This window comes from Furipterus horrens, unplaced genomic scaffold (genome assembly GCF_987537825.1).
Source record: "Furipterus horrens unplaced genomic scaffold, mFurHor1.1.pri manual_scaffold_6, whole genome shotgun sequence".
Taxonomy (NCBI): domain Eukaryota; kingdom Metazoa; phylum Chordata; class Mammalia; order Chiroptera; family Furipteridae; genus Furipterus; species Furipterus horrens.
In genome coordinates this window covers 30,947,753-30,955,452 of record NW_028327176.1, presented here as the reverse complement: position 1 = coordinate 30,955,452, position 7,700 = coordinate 30,947,753, and the positions used below count along the sequence as shown (strand labels likewise).

At 45.2% G+C, this 7,700-nt stretch overlaps 1 non-coding gene across 1 annotated transcript; it reads right to left on the bottom strand.

Annotated features, from left to right (window-relative positions):
* Window positions 1-1,489: 1,489 nt before the first annotated feature.
* On the bottom strand, window positions 1,490-1,638 carry LOC150005929 (small nucleolar RNA SNORA57). Its single transcript, XR_016512115.1, has one exon. It is a non-coding gene; the product is annotated as a small nucleolar RNA SNORA57 (small nucleolar RNA).
* Between the last annotated feature and the right edge of the window lie 6,062 nt (window positions 1,639-7,700).

Here is a 7,700-nt window from a genome sequence, read left to right as displayed (position 1 = left end):
GCCTTTGAAGTGCTGCATTGGTTGGCATGACATACTTTTATTTTACTCTTCTCTCTGGTTACTCTTCCTGTAGAAGGTGGATGGAGTTGGCTGCACATATACCGGGACAGGAAGGTGGGTGTGCTGTCCGGGGTGCCCAGACGCAGGGGGTTCATGCTCCTCTGCATTTCTGAGCCCCTCCCACCATGCAGTTCAGGTCTGGCCAGAGGCGGGACCAGCCGTAAGTGGCTGTTCCCAAACCTTTCTGACACTGCCTGTCTGTCTGTCCTGCACTCTGCTAGTCTGTGCTCATTGCCAGCTGAATGTGGAGGGGCAGCAGGCCTCCAGGGCACTTGGCGGAGCCACAGGACTGAGAGCCCTGAGCCCCTGAGTCACTGTGTGGAGAGGATGAGCTGCAGCAGCTCCCTGACCTACATCATGGGACGTGAGGAGCAAGTAGATTTCACTGGGTTCAGACAGCTTGATGTTATCATCCTGGATGGGATATTACTCTCCCTGGCTTGACTGCTGAGTAAGTGTCAGACTTTTGAGGAGTCACTTTCTGTCTCTCATGTTCCTTTAACCACTGCCGAATGGGTGTGTTGACTTACCCACCAGCATTACTTGTCCCTTCTCACAGCCAAGTTGAAAGATAAATTGGAGAATCTCTGGAAGGAGAATGCATATGAAGACAAGGTATTATTATTACCACAGTATTGAGCATCATTCTGCCAAGTGCGCAGAGAAAAGTTATCAATCATCCCTTACCTTTGACAGAGCATAAGTATCGTTTCTGCAGTTGCGATCCGCAGATAATTAAAAAGCACAAGCTCCGCTGATGGTGACGCCTTCCTCTGATCATCACACATCCTGGAGTAGTATTACTCGTGGGCGTGGTGCCTTGTCAGCCACCAGGACTCAGCCAAGGCACTGAGAAGGTCTTTTACATACTTGGTGAATCTATTCCTAAGTTTGTTTCTTTTTCTGATGCAATTAATTGTAAATGGGATTGTTCTCTTAATTTCCCCTTCTGGTAGTTCATTGTTGGTGCCTAAAAATGCAACTGATTTCTGGATGTTTATTTTGTATCCTGCTACTTTACTGGATTCATATGTCAGTTCTGGGAGTGTTTGGAGAGACCTTGAGGCTCTCTATGTACAGAATCTGCAACTGGTAACACTTTTACTTCCTTCTTTCCAATGTAAGTGCCTGTTATTTCTTCCTCTTGCCTGACTACTGTGGCTAGGACTTCCAGTACTATGTTGAATTAAAGGAGTAAAAGCAGGCATCCTTGTCTTGTTCTCGATCTTAAGGGAAACACTTGTAATTGTTGCCCGTTGAGTATGATGTTGGCTGTGAGCTTGTCATATATGGCCTTTATGTTAAGGTATGTTGCCTTAATTACCAATCTGCTGATAGTGTTTATCATAAATGGATGCTGGATTTTATCAAATGCTTTTTTTTTTTTTTCACCTGTTGTTTTGATCAGGTGATTTTTTTTTTTTTTTTCTTGTGTCCCGGCGTTTGAGGATAGAACCAGCGGACTGGAAACCGTCAGCACCGAAGACATGACGCCGAGGGGGCCGGAGCCCTTTCCCTCTGCCTCCCTACATTACGGGGACCGGGACCACACGCCCGACCCCCACCAAGAAGAGGAGTGATCAGGTGATTTTTATACCTCATTTTGTTCATATGGTATATCACATTTATAGATTTGCAGATATTTTACAAACCTTGCATCCCTGGAATAATAAGGCTCATTTAACTTTTTTTTTTTTTTTGTGTGTGTGTGTGTGTATAATCTTTTAAATATATTGCTGGATCCAGTTTGCTAAAATTTTGCTGAGGGTTTTAGCATCTATATTCATCACAGATAATGTCTATGATTTTCTTTCTTTGTGGTGTCTGTCTGCTTTTGGAATTAAGAGAATGCCAGCTTTGGAAAAGGAGCTATGTGGAGTCCTCCCTACTCTTTAATTTCTTGGAATAGTTTGAGAAAGATAGGTGTTAGTTTTTACTTGAATGTTTGGTAAAATTCACCTGTGAAGTCACCTGGTTCAGGACTTCTGTTTTCTGGGAGCTTTTGATTGCTGCTTCAACTTCATTATTGTCATCGGTCTATTCAGATTTTCTGCTTTTTCCTGATTGAGTTTGGAAGATGGTATATTCCTGGAATTTCTCCATTTTGTCCAGATTGTCCAATGTGTTGGCATATAGTTGTTTGTACTGTTTTCTCATCATCTTTTGTATTTCTGTGGAGTCTGTTGTTACTTTTCTCATTTCTGAATTTATTTGGGTTCTGTTTCGATTTTTTAATTTTTCTTCTTTTTTTTTTTTTAAAGTAATTTTTAGATATAGGAAGGGAGAGAGAGATACATCAATCTGTTGTTCCACTTACTTATGCACTCATTGGTTGTTTCTTGTATGTGCCCTGACCAGAGATCGAAACTGCAACCTTGACCTAACCAACTGAGCTATCTGGCCAGGGCTCTTTTTTTCTTGATGAATCTGGGTAAAAGTTTGCTGATTTTTAAAAAAAATTTTGGAGAGGGGAAGGGAGGGAGAAACAGGGAGAGAAACACTGAAGTATGAGAGAGGTACATCGATTGGTTGCCTCTCACACGACACCAGCTGGACACCTGGCCCCCAACCCAGGCACGTGCCCTGACTGGGAATCAAACCAGCCACCTTTTGGTTTGCAGGCTGGTGCTCAATTCCCTAAGCCACATCAACCAGTGCGATCTTTTTTTTTTTTTTTTCTGACTCTCACTTATCTGGTCTGATCTTTATTACTTCCTTTCCACTAATCACTTTGGGCTTTGTTTGTTGTTCTTTTTCTAGTTTCTTTAAGTGTAAAGTTAGATGGTTCATTTGAGACTTTTCTTGTTTTTTGAGATAGGCCTGATATGCTATAAATTTCCCTCTTAGGACCACTTTTGCTGTGTTCCTTTGCTTTTGGGTTGTTGTGGTGTCATTTCCATTTCTTTTAAGGTATCTTTGATTTCTCCTTGATCTCATTGTTAACCCGTCATTGTTTAGTAGAATGAGTTTTAGCCTCCATGTCTTTGTGCATTTTTCAGTTTTTCCCTTGTGATTGATTTCTAGTTTCATACCATTATGGTCAGGGAAGATGCTTGACATCATTTCAGTCTTCTTAAATGTACTGAGACTTATTTCATCGTAGCATGTGGTCTCGTCGGCAGCCGTCCGTCTCGAGAGACGATGGTGTAGCTTCTTAAGAGTCTATCTGCACCGCCGAGAATGGTTGTGCAGTCCGACTCGGGAGTGACACGGTATCTGTCTCCTCCCGTGTTGAATCGACATCTTGCGATGACGCTGGAGTGTCCTCTCCAGTGAAGCTGAAGCTACAGAGCCTGGGCAGGGTGATATGGAGGGTCTGCCGTTGCCCATGCAGCAGAGCCCCCCTCTCTTCGCAGCTGAAGGGTCCAAGGGAAAGACGGAGTCAATACAGCTTGGCTTCAGGTGCGCCGCAGGAGTTGCCGGTGTTGACTACAACGTCAAACCGCCTTAGGGACTCCGGCTCCGGATTTTCTGTCGGGGTTTACTCCCTTAGCCTTTCCCCTGAAGAGGTATGCCGCAAGGCAGCGGAGGTTTTTTGGAGTCAGAGTTTTCCTTCTCTGATGTGCCCTGACTGGAAGATTGAACCAGCGACACTTAGCTCGCAGGCCGACGCTCAATCCACTGAGCCAAACCAGCCAGGGTTCGTAGCATGTGGTATATCCTAGAAAATGTTGCATGTGCACCTGAAAAGAATATATATCCTGCTGCTTTGGGATGAAATGCTCTGAAGATACCAGTTAAATTCATCTGTGCTAGTGTGTCATTTAAGGCTGATGTTTCCTTTTGATTTTCTGTCTGGAAGATGTATCCACTGATGTCCACAGGATATTAAAATCTCCTGCTATGACTGTATTATTGTTGATCTCACCCTTTATGTCCTCAAGATTTGCTTTATATATTTTGATGCTCCTGTGTTAGGTGCATCCATGTTGACAGGGGTTACGTCCTCTCGTTGGATTGTTTCCCTTTATCATTATATATCGTCCTTCTTTGTCTCTTACTAAGCTTTGTTTTAAAGTCAATTTTGTCATGTGTGTTGCTGTATCAGCATCTTTATTTCATTTCCATCTGCATGAAATGTCTTTTTCATCCCTTTACTTTTAGTCTTTGTGTATCTTTCATTCTGAGGTGGGTCTCTTTGCAGACAGCATATGTATGGGTCTTGTGTTCTTATCCATTCAGCTACAGTAGGTCTTTTGATTGAAGCATTTAAGCTATTTACGTATAGAGTGATTGTTGATAGTTATGTGTTTATTGCCATTTTACTCTTTTAAATATGTTCCTCTGTTGTTTCTTCTCTTTCTCCTTCTTTTTCCCCTTCTCCTCCTTCTCTTCTTCTTTTTCTCCTTCTCCTCCTCCTCCTTCTTCTTCAAGAAGATCCTTTAACTGTTCTCATGATACTGGTTTGGTGGTAACAAACTCCTTTAGCTTTTTCTTGTCTGGAAAGTTCTTTATCTCTTCTTCAATTTTTTATTTAAAAAATTTTTAAATTGATTTTAGAGAGAGAGGAAAGGAAAGAAAGAGTGAGAGAGGGAGAGAAACATCGGTTTGTTGTTCCACTTATTGATGCATTCATTGGTTGTTTCTGGTATGTGCCCTCAACAGGGGTCAAACCTGCAACCATGGCATATCAGAATGACACTCTAGGCAACTGAGCTACCCAGCCAAGGCAAGTCTCCATCAGTTTTAAATGATAGTTTTGCTGCGTAAAGTAGTCTTGGTTGTAGATTCTTGCTTTTCATCATTTGAATATTTTGGGCCAATCCTTTCTTGCCTGAAACGTTTTGTTGTGAAATCAGCTGACAGACTTATGGGAGCTCCCTTGTAGGTAACTTTCTCTTGCTGCTTTTAAGATTTTCTCTTTGTCTTTAATATTTGCCTGAGATGCATGTTCACTGGCTGCTTGGACAGAACTATCTCAGCCTTCTGCCCCTAGGGCTGGGTGAGCCAGGCTGGCTGGGGTGCAGGGGAGGATGTGGTGTGGGGCACTTGAAGCTTTTCTCAGGTGGGTTGAAAATGCTTCCAGAACCATTATGGCTTTTTTAAAAAAGTGTGTGTGTGTGTGTGTGAGTGCGTGTGTGTGTTCTTGCACTCTAGAACTCAGCAGCCAAAGTGAATGCTTAGCACACTCTCAAGGAAGCACACACACTCTTGCCTTGAACCACTGCCAGTTGCCACCAGAGCACTGATGGAGACACCTGGAGGAAGAGACAGGTCACTCCTCTCCTGGCAGAGTAAGTCCATCCCAGCACTTTGTGTCTGTACAGCTGACTGCTGCTGGAGCCAGGAAGGCTTTTAGACCTGAGAATGTCATGATCTGATTTATATTTTTCAAAGATCACTCTGAGTTATAGTTTTTTTATCCATATATTTTAATTATTTTATTTTATTTCATTTAATTTTACATTTTTAATAATTTTTGTAAAATTTTAAGTTAGAGTTGACATCCAATATTAGTTTTAGGTATACAGAATAGGGGTTAGACATTTATATAACTTACAAAGTGATCCCCCCAAAAAGTCTAGGATGGGCTCTCTTTTGAAAGGGTATTCATCCCATTCATGAGGGCTCCACCTTTTATCTATTTTTAATTGAATTTATTTGTGTCATACTGGTTAATAAAATGATATAGGTTTCAGGAATACAATTCTGTAATGCATCATCTGTAGAGTGTGTGTTCACCACCCCACGCCTCTTCCATCATTTATTCACCCTCGTTCTTCGTCTACTCCCCCCAACTCCCTCCCCTTCAGGAGGTCACCATGATTTGACACTTGAAATGATTTGAGATGTTTCTTGAGAGTAGGTGGAATTTAGACCTGTGATTTTCAACCGGTGTGCCGCGCCTCACTGCTGTGCTGCAAGGATTTTTAACACATGCGGTATCTATCTATTTAGTCTGGTGCTGGTCTCTCCTCAAGGCTTTTCTCATGTTTCCTTTTCCTTTTTCTCTTTCTCATTTCGCCTTTCTCTCTCTCTCTTTTTTTTCCTTTTTCCTTAGATGTTTCTTATTAATTGACCATTACATTACCCCTTCTGAAATGGCCAACAGACCAAAGAAAGTCATTTCTTTAGGCTCCTGCTTGAAACCTTGTAGTCATAAATGTGACAATCTAAGGGAAAAGGGTCAGTCCCCTGACTAAACAGTCAGATATTTCATCGGTTAAAAATTTTTTTAAAGATTTTATTTATTTATTTTTAGAGAGAGGGGAAGGGAGGGAGAAAGCGAAGGAGAGAATCATTAATGTGTAGTTGCCTCTAGCATGCCCCCAACTGAGGAACTGGCACACAACCCAGCCAAGTCTGCTGACTAGGATATTTCATCTTTTAAAAATCTGTGTGGCACATCAGGTGAAAATCGCCCATGTAGTCAGATGAAGAGGGTGAGGTGTACTTCAGGCACAGAGAGTGGGATGCAGCCAGAAGGCGGGAGAGATGAATACAGCAGACTGGAGCAGCGCCCCTCAGAGGCCTGGGAGTGAGAGGGCAGAGCAGGGGACCAGAAGACCCTCTATGAAGAAGGGACAGAGCAGGGGGACAGGGGAAGCTGGGAGGGGCAGAGCAGTGGGGACAGAGGCACAGGAGACCCTGGAAAGAAGCAGAGAAAAGGGAACAGGGACCCTTCACAGAGCGGGTATTACCGCTCTCATCTGTCCCTCCATGGAGTGTCTCCTACACCCCTGGTCAGGTGCTCGATGGAGGGTCCCCATCACCCCTGACCTACCCTCTCTGTGGCACGTCCTCATTACCCCTACACAGTCCCCTCCATGGAGGGGCTCCATTTCCCATGCCCTGACCCCTCTGTGGAGGGTTGCCACCCTCATGTCCTGCCTCCTCCATGGAGGGACCCCATCCCCTTCTGCCCTGCCCCCATCCCGTGTAGGGTCCCCATCACCCCTGCCCTACACCTTTCATAAAGGGTCGGCATTCCCCCTATGCAGCCACCTCCATGGAGGATCTCCCCACACCTGCTCTGTTTCTCCATGGAGGGTCCCCTAACCCCTCTGCCCTGTTTCTCCATGGAGGGTTCCTATCCCCACTGTGCAGCCCTCTCCATGGAGGGTCCCCTATCACCCTTGTCCTGATCCCTCTGTGGAGGGTCCCATATCCCCCCTGCCCAGCAACCTCAATGGAGTGTTTCCTATCGCTCCAGCACTGCCCCCCCTCCATGCAGGGTCCCCTACCTTCTCTGCCCTGCCCCCTCCATATAGGGTCCCCTGTACCCACTGCCCAAGCTCTCCACAGAGGGTCTGCTACCTGCTGTGTCCTTCTGCCTCTGTGGGACGTACCCTGCACCATCTGCTCTGTCTCCTCCATGGAGGATCCCCTCCACGACGCTCATACTTTGCCCTGTCCTGCCCCACCCTGCCCTTCTATGGAGGGTCCCTTACACACCCTGCCCAACCCTGTACTGCCCCCTCAATTGAGGGTTTACTACCGCCTCTACCCTGTTTCCTTCATAGAGGGTCCCCTACCTTCTCTGACCAGCCCCCTCTATGGAAGGTCCCCTACCACTTCTTACCTGCTCCCCCATGCAGGGTCCCCTACCCCCTCTGCCCTGCCCCCGTCCCCCATGCAGGGTCCCCTACCCTCTCTTCCCTGCCCCCTCCATGGAGGGTCCTCTACTCCCTCTGCCCTGT